A 14,109-nucleotide genomic window follows, 5' to 3' on the forward strand; every position below is an offset into this window, starting at 1 on the left:
ATAAAAATATACTTTTCCTTACTTCCTTAGAGCCTGTCTTAAAGGCACACAAAGTCTTTATTTTTGAAGTTTACTTTTGAGACATCACTGACATGTGGAGGGAAACAGGAGGTCCTATCTGGCTTTACAACTGTGAGGACGCCATATGCAACAGTTAAGTCTGGGACCCACGGTTTCTGGCCCGTAACAAGAGCCCAAGAATGTATTATTAATTCTGACTTTGGCCTTTATTCTGTTTTTGTCCAGAACAGAATTGGTGGAAATTCTGTTTCCACCAATAAATTATGTTACTGGTGGAAAGTTAGACTTACAGTTTATGTGTCTTGCTCAAGGTCACACAGCCAAGAATGCATGGAGACGGGATTCGAACCCAGTCTGTTTCTGGGACCAGAACTTGCTGTAGGCTCTTCAAAATTAGATGCTTGCTTCTGCCATTGGTAAGTCTAAGTCCAGTTCTCAGGGTTCAGCTCATGTGAATGTGACCTTGATTTGATTGACATCGCACCACTTTCTTGCCAACTGCTCCGAGACCAGGGCCTGCAGGAGTCCATGAAGAAGCCAATATCTGTCCCAGCCTCAGCTCATCATCCACAGCCCTTCTCAGAGCTGCACCCCATAATTCTGAGGGCCCAGATCAGGCTAGGGATGATGGTGGATTCTCCATCCATAGGCTGGGGGCTGGGGAGCCAGGCCCTGGCTCCCTGGGCAGCTCCTCTTGGCACTTCCTATCCTACCAGCTTCCCCTCTGCTTCAAGGTGAATTTGAGTTTTGCTAAGGCTCTTTCCCTCCCTGGGCCAGCTGACAAGTGATCAGTCCATGTACAGGGCCCCATTCCTTGGGCCCTCTTGTTTGGGGTCCATGCTCCCTTGGTCTCCCCTCCTCAAAAATCAAGGGATGGGCTAGTGGGGAGGTCTAAGCAGTTGTCTAGCTTAATAAAACCCTTGGTCTTTTTTTGGGGTGGCCTGGGAGGGGGTGTTTCCACAGCTGTTGTAAGAAACACTTGCTGAAGGAGGTAATGGAACAGCTGAGCTTTGGTGCCCCTAGGAGCAGTGAAGCTTGGGGGGCACACAGTAGGAATTCACAAGTGTTTATAGAATGGGTGGGTCGCAGACAAGCTTCTGTTTGGATGCACAGTGGCTCCGAGCAGGGTGCCATAAACTACTCAGGGCAGCAAGTGAGCACGTGTGTGTATGAGACCTGTGTGCACACCTGTGGGGAGGAGGGTCCCTCAGACCTGCATCCTGTGCAGGGGGGCAGGTCCCAGTGAGACAAGGCTTCTTGGGATGAGGGCTGGACCTATTTGGGTACCTGAGAAAGGCTGGGGCACTAACCTTTCCCCTGGTGCTGGGCAATTACATCTGGCGCTGAATCAGTGCTCCCTGGAGGAAGTTAATTAATGCTTAAATATTGACTGAGTGTCTGCTGGGACAGCGTGGAGCAGGGCCCAGAACCAATCAGGACCTGGGTTCCCGTCAAACCACAGGTATTGTCAACCCCACCCCAGAGCAGTTAACACCTCAAAAATGCCACCCGTGCCTTGTGGGCACCTTTTGGTCACCCAGCTCAGAGGTGGGAGACATGTCTAGGAAGCTTCTTGGTTGGCAGTGGGAATTGCCCAGTGGGCTTTCAGGGATTGGTTTGGGGAAGAGAATGCAGGGACAAAAAGCTTAATTGAGGGCGTTGTGTTGGGGGAGGATTGAGGACAGAGTTTTGGAATTCACAGAATCATTCATTTGTTCATTTGCCCAAGAGATATTTCCAGAAACTTACTCTGGAGTCCCTGCAAACGGATCAAGGAACAAGATGTGATCCTGCCCTCAGGAGGCCACATTTAGAGGGAAGCAGACAGATAAATAGACCGATACAGAGGAGTCTGTGAAAGGAAGAAGGACAGGGCGGGGGAGGGCCGGGAGGGGCCTCAGATCTGGTCTGGGAAGGCTTCCTTCAGGAAGCTGAGGCTTGGAGACCAAGAAGGGAGAGGGGCCTTTTAGCAGAGAGAACAGCAAGGGGCCCAGCACAGGGCTTGGTACACAGTAGGCACTCAATAAATACTCGTGGAATAAACCAGTCAATGAATATAAGTATGCAGGGGACACTGTTAGAATTGGAAGGCCCCTGAAGATCAGGTTGCCTCCGTCCCTAATTTCCAGACAGGTAAACTGAGGTCCAGAGAGGAGGAGGGAAACCCTGAGGGTGTTGGCCTGGAGCTGGGGCTGGACTTCAGATGTCCCACCTCCCACTCCAGCCTCCAGCTGCCCCAGCTCACTGTCTCTGTGGTTTGGAGTGGGGGTTGCTCTGTGGGCACTGAGCCCTGGGACTGTGAGCAGTGGCATAGAAGGCAGTGGGCTGCAGCTGACCGCAGGGGTCACTATTGAGTCCTCTCCGAGGCCGTAGAACCACTGGTGCTTGGGTATGTGGGAGTCCTGCGCTGCACCTCAAGAAGGCTGTTCTGTTGGCCATTGGGCACTGGCGAGCATGTCTGGGGTCCTGGAGCCCAAGCAGCCCCTCTTCCTGCCCCAGAATCTGTACCCTGTCGCCTTCCCCGGTGGAGGTTAATGACCCACTGGCGTCTATGCTAGCCCAGCATGGCCCTGGGCAACAGGCTCAGTGCCCAAAAGACATCATGACCCCTGGCTTCAATGTCCTTAGGAGTAAGGAGAAAGGTTGACAGCAGCTTGGTTTTTCAGATCACTTGCTCAGTGTTGGGCACTGGGCCAAGTGTTTCCCAATTCAAGGTGGTCTCCTTGAATTCCATGAAAACCTATGAGGCATGTTTGGTTACAATTCCCATTTTAGGGACGAAGCAACTGAGGCACAGAGAGCCTTGGTGCTCTGCCTGGGGTCACACAGCAGGAAGGAGAAGTGACTCCATTCCCAGCGCTCTGGGGAAGTGGGAACACCATAAGCAGCTGGAGAGGAATGGAGCCTGCTGCTCCTTTTGGATTCATTGGCCTTTTGAATGAATTCTGTACTTACCAGTGGAATGCGCATGAGGGCAAATGTGATCTCCCAAGTAGAGGTCTCTGTCCAAACACCTGGCACAAGCTGGGTGTCCATTTCTTCATTGACTCATTCATTCACTCTGTCACCAAGGACTGAATGCTGGCCAATGTACAGGAGCTGTGCTACGAGACCTGGGGTAACACCAGGCAGCTCCTGCTGCCCAGGGCAGGGCTGAGGATCCCTTTAATCTCCTAGGCCAATTCTGATTGATTAGTAGTGTCTGCCTGGAGCCCAGGGTTGGAAGGGATTTGGCACATGCCCCAATTGATTAGTGATGTCTACCAAGGGCTCAGCTGGGAGCCTTTATGGCAAACCTGCTGGGTAGCTGCTCCCCAGATGAGGATGGACTATCTGTCTGTTCAGTGCTTTGGACATCTGGGTGAGGGGGCCCAGCAGACAGAGTGGGGCCCGGAGGTCAGGAGAAATGAGTTTTAGTCCGGCTGGCCTCTTATCCTGGGTAATATGCATCACAACTCTTGGGCCTCAGTTTCCTCACTGACACCTTCCTCCTGGGGGCTTTGTGAGCATCAGATAACTCGAAAGTGATTTGAAGAGTTGGGATTAGGACTGAAATGAAATGGAAAACTTTCCTCTTCCTCTTTCCTCCTTTCTCAAAGTCCTGCCAGAAGCGAGCAGACCGGGCAGGCCAGAGTTAATGCTGGGCTGGCCCTGGATGGGGGTGTGTGGGTGGGTGGGTGGGGGGCAGCTCAGCGGTTCCTGGCTCAGAGTTGTTTTTGTAACTCACTTAGTACAGACCTTTGTCCCCACACAGGGCTCAGCTGGGAGTTTCTAAGGAGAAGCTCCTTGGATCTTAGGAACTGAATCTTAGAATTTTTTTTCGTTTTTCATTTGAGTGGTGGGAGCTGGTGTGTGTTCTGTCTGCCTCCCCCATCTCCCCTCTGAGTGACTGAAACTACAGCCCATTGTGCCAGACACAGAATTATGTTTAAGAGGGATTTTTTCATTACTGCTCCAAACCATCTAATGAGGTGGGTAGTAGTATAATCCCTATTTTACAGCTGAGGAAACTGAGACCCACAGAAAAGTTCTGAGGTCACATCTTCTGGCTGCTGTGTGGAGACCGGTCTCTGGTCTGAGTGAGGGCAAGATCCATCGTGGACCAGCCTTGCCTTGCCCTTGCTCCTTTGTCCATTCGTTTAATTGTTCGTTTATTGCCTCATCCTTTTGTTCTTTCACATTAAGGGCCTACTGTGTGCCAGGCTCTGCTTCAGCTCATAGAACTATGGCAGACCCTGCTCTCATGGACCTTACTGACATTCCAGACCAGATGGGAAACAAACAGAAATAAGTAAGCAGATAAATAAACAAGATTACAATGAGGGCGATAAAGGAAGTAAACGAGGCTGGGGGGAGGGGAGAGTGACTATCCTGGCTTCGCTGGACCCAAACTCTCCAGCAATCTGTTCTGAGCTCAGGCTGCTCTCCTGTCCCTCTTGCGCCCCACAACTGGTGAATTTTTAATGCTGCTTACGTGGAACAAAGCAGAGTTTTTGTTTTGAGAGCATTTCTCAAAAAAAAAAAAAAGAATTTGTTTCTCAAGTGTCTGTGGAGAGTGAGCGAGAGACAGCCCAGTGAGTACTGGTTGCCTGTCCTCAATTCATCTCCTGAGGTTCTTTTATTTTTTTATTTTTGAAAAAAATGGGGCCAAGTAGGATTTCAGTTCTGGACCTTGTACTGGTGAAAGGGCACCCGGCAGGGTCCTGGACATCCACCTCCTCAGTGAACCCCCCCAGGCCCTTGGGGGCCCAGGGACTATCATCACCTTTGTAATCCAGATGAAGACAGTGAGGCACAGAAACAAGAAGTTTCTGTGCCGGGTCCTCCTGCAATGAGTGTGGAGTGGGGGGCAGGATTCCCACTTAGGACACTAAGCTCTGTCTGCAGCTTCACACAGACCTATGCAGACACACAGACACACACACATGCACACACTCAGGATTAAGTGAGGTGCCCTAAAGTTGCAGCTCTGGCCTCAGGACGATGGAAATGAGAGACGGAGCCCCGCTGGTGACCTCACAGTGGCGGATAGGAGAGGGGACCTAGTGCTTTGTGCCAGGGCGGGGGAGTGGGCAGAGCCTTTCCCCAGAACTGACCCGAGGATGTAGAAGTGGGTCTCTGCCTTGTGTTCTTGGTGGTGGCTCCCAGTGCCCTCCTCTTAGCTTATTTATTGAGCACTTATTGTATACTAGCCACTAAGTTCTTTACATGAATCACCTTGTTGTTTTTTGTTTTTTTTTTAAATGAACTTTTCAAAAAAATTTTTATTGGGGAATATTGGGTTTCTCCAGGGCCCATCAGCTCTGAGTCGTTATCCTTCCATCTAGTTGTGGAGGGCGCAGCTCAGCTCCAAGTCCAGGTGCCGTTTTCAGTCTTAGTTGCAAGGGGCGCAGCCCACCATCCCATGTGGGAATTGAACCGGCAACCTTGTTGTTGGGAGCTTGCGCTCTAACCAACTGAGCCATCCGGCCACCCCTCCAGAAGCTCAGCGGCAGCTTGTTGTCTTCATTCTAGTTGTGGAGAGTGCAGCTCACTGGCCCATGTGAGAATTGAACCCGCAACCCTGTTGTTCAGAGCTCACGCTCCAACCAACTGAGCCATCCGGCCGCCCCATGAATCACCTTGTTGAATCCTCATGATAGAATCTATGACTGAGATACTGTTCTTATCACACCCATTTTACAGACTAGGAGGCTGAGGCTCAGAGAGGTGACGTGACTGCAGTCTAGACTGCTTTGCCTTTGACTGCTTTGCAGAGCCGTTCTTTTAACCCCGACACCTGGCAGGCAGACGGCAGGAGGAAGAAGGTAGCCTCTAGGAATGAGAGCTGAAGCTCATGAACTTTTGTCCCTGTGGACCTGAGAACATTCGATGCTGTTCTGGCTTATCTTTTCAGCCCGATTTCACTGGTTTTTAGTGCTCAGGGTCGGGAGAGTAGTTTGGCCCATCACTGCTCCTCTAGGCATAGCAATGGCCCCAGGAGCGTCATGTCCCCTTTGTACTGCCTCCGTCTTTCCTCGTGTCAGAGACTCTCTCTAGTGCCTGCTTTTCCTCCTTGGCAGTGAGGACATCTTTAGTCTTACTCATAAGAAATGGGAGTGATTTTTATAAAGGGCTGTGTGAGTTGGATTATGTCCTGCTGCAATAACAAATAACTCCTGAAATCGTAGGGACTTGACCCAATAAAAGTCCCTTGTTTCTCATGCTGCAGTTCAGTGTGGGTCAGGCAGCTTTCTTCCAGGTTCCTCCCATTGTCGGTTCCGCCATCCAGATTTTTTGTTGTGTTTTTTTGTCTGTGTTTTTTATTTTTTATTTTTATTGGGGAACAGTGTGTTTCTCCAGGGCCCATCAGCTCCAAGTCATTGTTCTTCAATCTAGTTGTGGAGGGCGCAGCTCAGCTCCAAGTCCAGTTGCCGTTTTCAGTCTTTAGTTGCAGGGGGCACAGCCCACTATCCCATGTGGAACTTGAACCTTGTCGTTGAGAGCTCATGCTCTGACCAGCTGAGCCAGCTCCTTGTCCTCAATCGAGTTGTGGAGGGTGCAGCTCACTGACTCATGTGGGAATTGAACCGGCAACCCTGTTGTTCAGAGCTCGTGCTCTAACCAACCGAGCCATCCGGGCGCCCCCATCCCAGATTTTTTTGCTTCTAGCCTTGCAGATAGGAGATGAAGCAAGTATGTGGATGATGCTCCAGGATGTTTTATAGTGAAGCCTGAATCAGCATTCCTCCCTTCCATTGGCCAGACTGGAGTCACATGGTACCACCTAGCTGCAAGGGAAGCTGGGAAATGTAGTCCTCAGGTGCACCCAAGAGGCAGATGGTTAGGTTTAGTTCAGTGAACACACAGCTTTGCCACTGACATAAATGCCTTGAAGAAAGCAAAGAGGGAAACTTGACCCATTCTTGGGTCACCAAAAGAAACTAAAACACTCTTATTTGGGGGCCGGGAGGGCTTCTCATTGCATGGCTACCAAGAAAAGTTTCATTTTTTATGTCTGTCTCCCCCACTAAACTAAACTCCCTGTGAGCAGGGCATAAGTCTCTGCATGGCAGCTTATCTAGTCCCTAGCAGATGATAGGTGCCCATCTACTGTTTGTTCAATGACAAACATGGTGTGTGTGTTAGGATCTGGATGAAGAACTGCTTTAGCTTTGCAAGTATCAGGTGTGTACAAAAATGTATTTTAATATCAGTCTAGCATGGAAGTCTCTCCTGAAAAGAAAAAAAAGTATTAACCAGTCTTGACCTTCCCTAGTGGTGAATAGTTTTTTTAATCAACAAGTGACATTGATTGTTGGTTCATTCATTGATTCTTTGATAAGTGGAGGGATAGATTGAGTGACTCTTTCAACAGATATTAGCTGAGTATCTACTGTGCTAAACCCTTTACAGGTCATTAGAGAAGGGGAAAGTACAGTCAGCTCTCCAATGGCATGCAATATACTCAGGGAGACAAGGCTATCCCAAGGTGGTGAAATCAGACGCCGTTTAATTCTATGAAACCACAGCTTAATTTCTTACCTGTAATGCAACAGACTGAATTTTATCTCTTCTAAAGCACCCACTCCCCACTCACCACCACCCCTGCCCATATCTAACATCTCTGCCAAGGGGATGTGTCTTGCCATGAATAACACCTTAGATTTGACAAAATCTGGTATTTTACTCATTGGGCTAGTTAACATTTATAAGGCACATCATACAATATACCCCATCATTCCACATTAGAGACTAGTTTTATTCCCATGTTGATTAAGGCAGCCTCTGTGGTATGTTTAGGGTTGCAAAGAAGAGAAAGGAAACATTCTTTATTGAGAACTGAGTATTTACTAGGCACTGCGCTTGTTGGTTTACAGCATGGGATTTTATACACCCATCAGGCAGCTTGTATCATTCCCAGTTTACAGATGAAGACACCAAAGCTTTTTCTAAAATCCCTCGTTGGAAGTGATGGGGTGCCAACCTGGAGCTGTCCTACTCTAGAGCCATGCTCTGCATCACCTTTCTATCTGTCCATGCACATGCCCACCTGTGGTGTAGTCATCAGCCCCATTTCCCAGATGCAGGAACTGAGGTGCACGGGGCTTACCTGCATTGCTTAAATTCGCAGAGTCAGAAAGTGTCAGGGCTAGAGTTTGAACTCCAGCCTTTTTTTCTTCAGAACCCAAATGTTTCATGATGCTAATCAGCCTTTAGCTTCTCCATGGTTTTGAAAATGAGCCTGGACTGACTGGGAAATTCCCCTGAGCCCAAACCTTAAAGCAGTTTCTAGATAAGGATGCCCACCGGGCTAGTCTTGGGCCGGGGGACTCAAGATACTGATGAAACCAAAAAGGCAGCTGGTAAAATTAGTGACGCCAGCCTCACTTACAGCACCAGAGGGGCCTGGGTAATGGGAGGTGATCCCTGTGGTGAACATTTTAGTGGGACTTAAGTAATTTGGGGAACTCAGGAACTAAATCTGATGGCTAACAAGAATGTGTTCAACACTAGTAGTGGGCTTTGTGGTAAAGTTCCTGACACAGGTTCCAACTCTTCTCCATCCAGGAACAGACCTGTGGTTTGGGTGGTATTGGCTCTATCCCCAGCTCCAAGCCTGGCAACCCCATCTTTCCACCAAGTAGCAGTGGGAAGTAACCCAGGTCCAGAGTCAACCAGTGCAGGATTCAGGTACAGTTAGGTTAGGGCAAAGCTCAGGACTTTTGTTTCATGAGGTAGGAATTTTCTCAACCCCTTTTTACAGACAAGAAAACTGAGGCTAAGAAAGTAGAATAGATGGATTATTGTTCAGCAGTCCTTCACTACCCTTCTCCATGAAGCAGAATAGATTTTCCCGACTCACTGCTTTGGCTTTGGCCACATGACTTGCTTTTGCCCAATGGGCTGTGTAGAAGAGACAGCACACCTCTTTAAAGGAGGCCTTAGGAGATATCACATGTTTTTGCCCTCTATCTTGCATGTTTGTAATCTGTCATGACAAAATATATCCCATTTAGCTTCTGATCCAAAAAGAATGTGGAGACACATGGGGCAAACTTGGACCCAATCCACAGCCTGAAGCCACTTTCAACTGACCCACAGCCTGAAACAGAAATACCTAGTTGAGTCCATCCTAGACCAGCCAATTGCAGTCAACATACAGGCCAATAAGTGTGAGAAAAAATATTTACGTAGGAAGCCTCTGAGAGTTTGAGGTTGTTTGTTACACAGCATCATTATGGCAAAAACTGACTACTACATTAATGTTAAGTGAATTGATTAAGGTCACAACACACAGAGCCTAGAATTTTGGCCTCCTTATTCTCCCTATCCAGTGCTCACCTGGAGGTATCAGGTAAAGGCATCCAGTAATGAGAACAGAACGGGGAGTGAGAGTTCTCTGTAGGCATGATGGACTTTCTCTAGCTTCCTTTCTTTGTCTGTCTAATGGAGATAGTCAAACCAGTATATGTCAACACATCTTGGCTACTTCTGGAATTTCATCATCACACATCTCAAGTTTGGAGATGCAGAGTTTTTGGAAAGAAAACCATGTATTAGCAACCTTTCTGTTGTATGAGCTTTAAGGAAACTTGGCAAAAGGATGAGACAGAAGTTTCTCCCCGTATCAAGGGCTGTCAGATGGGTAAGCCAATTTTTCGTTAAAAGAATCTGTTTCTTAGGAACTTAATACCTTTTAGGTATATTTATGGATATGAATTTTCCTTTGAGTATTGCTTTGGCTGCATCCTCTAAGTTTTAGTATCCAATGCTCTCATTTAATATCCAAATAGTATGAAATGTCTAAGTAGTATGTAATTTCCTTTGAATTCCTTCTTTATATCAAGTTATTTGGAAACGTTTTCAAATTTCCACCAAGTTAGATTAAAAAAAAAATCTCTAGCTATTAACTTAAAATTTTTATTTCACTGTGTTGAGAATGTGTTTTACTTTGGAATTTGTTGAAATTGTCTTTGTGCCTGAATACCATGATCATTATTTAAATGCTCTGTGGGATTATTATTTTCAAGAGTGCAAGTTTTTGACAGCTACAGATACTTGCAATCCAGGTAAAATTAATCACTCCCTTGCCCACCCCCCACACCTCTGCTTCTTGGTATCAGATATAAATAACTGAAAATTGGGGTGCATTTTTTAAAGAAAAGAATTCCCCAAGGTCTGGTCCAGCCAAGTGGTATTGGTGACTTTGGGCTCCTCTGAAAAGATGGGTTTTGCTGGTTGGCTCCTGCAGCATTTGTTATAACAAACAAGTGAATCCTGCAAACGGGGTTCAAGTGGAAGGAGTGGTTATTTGACTCCTGTTGGGCGTGTTTGGGGTGGGGAGGAAGATACTTTTTTGTTTATTAACTTTTCTGCTTTCCCCTCTGCTAATTACTGCATTAGGCTCTCCTCTTTGTTGGTAAAATTTACATTAAAAAAATGACCTGGGAGATACTGAACAACTATTTGTTCATGATGAACTTTTCACAAATAAAATGATCCTCCGGCTTCTTGCGTAGTCCTGGACCTGAGCTTTGCAGAGGTCAGGGCCATTGCTTCATTGCTGTGGCCAGTTACTGGTCCAGTGTGTGGAATAATAGTCACCATCATTTATTTTCAGGGCTCTTTCCCCATGTTAAATTCACCATCATCACAGCTTTGCTGCAGGGGTGGGACTTATACTCCACCATTTTCCAGATAGGGATACTGAGGCCTGCACAGGTTGAGTCAGTGGTTTTCAAACCTGGGTGTGCCTCAGAACCAATCAGGAGCTTGTTAATCATGAAGAATCTTGAGAGGGAGAGTGAGGTCACACAGATTCTAACATGAGTCAAACCCTCCGCCTCGCCTCCCCTGCCAGCCAGCACTTCCTGCCTCCTGGAGGATTCTCTGGGCTCGTGGGAAAGTCATGGGTTCCGAAGGTGGGAGAGGCAGGAACAGGTGAGAGCCCATCAGAGAAGGATCTGCTTTGTAGGCCGTGCTGGTACCCTTCAAGAGCTTCTGCCCTCGTTTCCCACTCACACTGAAGTGTCCTGGGACCCAGTTGAGCCTCATCCAGTCTCCTGCCCTCCCTCCTCTTCTGTCACATCCAGTGGCCGGACTTCAGCCTTCCTCCCTCCCCTGAACCCTGACCTGTGCCAAGTTCTGAGGAAGATTCTGGAAGGGTGCGTGGTCTGATGAGGGAAACAGAGTCATGCGTGGGCTGCCTCCATAGTCAGCCTCCTTCCCCACTCAGAGAACACAGCGGAGCGAGTGCCCAGCCCTCCTGTGGGTTCTTCGAGCATGAACTACAATCCCTTCAAAATGTCCTCTTCCAAGGCTGCTTCCTCCAGGAAGCCTTCTTTGATGTCCCCATCAGGACCATTCACTTCCCTTTGTTCTCATGGCTCTGAGTATCGCTGCTTAGCAAACATTCCATGGGCTGGATTGATATGGGTGTCTATCCTATCCTTTTCCCCTATCAGTAACTAGCTCCTCCTGGGAAGGGGATGCTGTGCTCAGGGGCACCTGCTTTGGAGTCAGAAAGACCTGGGGTCTGGCCTATTGAATTTTCCCCTGGGACTTTGGAAAAAATGACTTCATCTTTTGTGGACCCCCATACTGGGGATTGTAGTTATGTCCAGCCTCATCTCTTCAGCTCTCCAGTCCTGGCCCTGCTGCATATTCACACTGAAAATTAGGCCAAGCTATTTAACCCACAAGCCTCAGTTTCCTCATGTTTTAAAAAAGATTTAATTGGGGAAGAGGAACAGGACTTTATTGGGGAACAGTGTGTACTTCCAGGACTTTTTTTTTTTTCCAAGTCAAGTTGTTGTTCTTTCAATTGTAGTTGTGGAGGGCGCAGTTCAGCCCCAGGTCCAGTTGCCATTGTTTGTTGCAGGGGGCGCAGTCCATCATCCCTTGCAGGACTCGAGAAGTTGAACTGGCAACCTTGTTGTTGAGAGCCCACTGGCCCATGTGAGAATCGAACCGGCAGCCTTTGGAGTTAGGAGCACAGAGCTCCAACCACCTGAGCCATTGGGCCAGCCCCAAGTTTCCTCATTTGTTCAGTAGGGATAATGAGAACAGCGCCATTCGCAGGGTGTGAAGATTCAGAGAGATGACCCATAAATAGCGTTTGGCACAGGAGGAAAGCTCAGTCAAGGCCAACCCTTCCCAGATAATAACCAACCCAGCAGCTTCTTCGTCTGTTGTCCCCTCTGTGGAATTTGATTTTGAAGATGAGAGGAGCCCCCATCTTCCCCCATCAGAAAGAAAAGAAAGAAGAATCATGGAGGGAGGAGGGAGCACTGCCCATGAATCTGGCTACTTCTCTGCAGACCTACCCAAAGACCACCAATCCCACACACTAATTTTTCAGATAGGAAAACAGGCTCAGAGAGGAGAAGGAACTCGCTCAGGATCACACAGCATGGCTCGGGGAGGGCTGGGCCAGGAATCCAGTTCTCCTAACTTGGATGGAATTGTCTCATACTTCCTTTTTGGGCTGAGTTTGCAGTTCAGGCCCTGTAGTCTCAGGGCTATAGGAAACCTGAGAGGTCTGGTCGGTCTCATCCATCCATTCACTCTGTCATTCACTCATGTTTGTTAAGCAGCTGCTCTGTGCTGGTTCTTTTGCTGAGCACGGTGAGGGTCTCTGAGGTGGCCTGGTGATGAGTCAGGATTTCTCCAAGTCACAGAAAGCTGACCATGGTGGCTTAAGCATAGAACCCAGACAGCCCTACAGGAGGCAGTCAGAGCTGCAGCAGCTTCTTGAGATGTCCTTCTGTCTTTCTGCTCCACTGTCCCTAGCACGTGGCTTTCATCCTTATGGTACAAAATGGCTGCTTTCCCTCCAGGTATCATGACAGCATTCCAGGCAGGAAAATTTATGTGAAGATTGGAGAAAGGTGAAGGGCAAAGGACAAATGGTCCCTGCCAGCTGATTTCCTCTTTTTATTTGAAAAACAACTGATTTCCTGGATGTTCTCACCAGGAAACTCCTAATTCCACCTCATTGGCCAGAATGGGTCTTTTGCAGCTAGGTGCAAAGGAGTCTGGGAGGTGCATGTTTTTATCTGAACATTTCTGCCCACTTGAACAAAACCAAGATTCTGTTAGGAAGGAAGATGGGGAAATGTACACCCAGTTGGCCAGCAGTGTTCTTACCTGCTGAACAAGGCCTCTGTCCTCAAGGAGCCTGCGTTTGGGGGCCACACAGATTTGGACCTTTCACTGTAGTACGAAGTAGGAAGCAGCTGGTATATGCCTGGGAGAGACCCCTCAGCAATCTTTCACCATCCTTGGAGTCAGTGTCCTGTGCCCAGTGCAGTGCCTGGTGCACAGTAGAGGCTCATTCGACATTTGTTGGGACAGAGGGGAGGAGTTTCTAAAAGCAGTATTTCCAGGGCTTGTGCAATGAGCCAGGCTAGCTTTTTGCAGTGGTTTATGTGGTGTCCTCTGGGCTTTTAGTTTGGGTCTTATTAAATGCACCCTCTGTAGATGAGATGGTGTGGGGTGTGAAGGCGGAGAGGGCTAAGACCAGGCCCTCCCTTGGGGAGAAGGCTACTACCCCCCACCTTTTGTGGTGCTACACTTAGGGACTTAGTACCCTACACTGAGACCTTTGCATCGGAAGCCAGGGAGGTTGGGAGCTGCCCCTTTTGCTGAGCATAATGCTGACTCTCAAGTGCTCGGAGCTTTTTATGCAGCATCTCACAGACCACTCACAATTCATCCTGAGAGAGGCTGTGCCAACATAGCCCCATTCTACAGATGGGGAAACAGAGTCTCAGTCACTTGCCCAAAGTCCTCAAGCTTGTAAATGGCAGATCTGGGATTGGAGCCCAGGTCATCCAGTCCCAAAGCAACCACCGTCTGTCCCAGGTGGTTGACGCCACCTGTCCTCTGTCAGGAGGCAGTGGTCACCCACGCCTTTGGCTGTGGCTGTGTGTAGGGGGGTAGGGATGTGGGGAGTGGGGGTGGAGAACTTTCCAGTGGTGGAAAGGCAGGGGGTCAGGAGGGAGATCAGGAAGAAGTGCCAGGCTGCTGGGGGCCATGCTCCAGCAAGTATGCCCCCGTGGAGAGCTAGGGCCCTGGGCAGGGGACAGAAGTTCTTGGTGCCAC

Source organism: Rhinolophus hipposideros, assembly GCF_964194185.1.
Source record: "Rhinolophus hipposideros genome assembly, chromosome: 11".
Lineage (NCBI taxonomy): Eukaryota > Metazoa > Chordata > Mammalia > Chiroptera > Rhinolophidae > Rhinolophus > Rhinolophus hipposideros.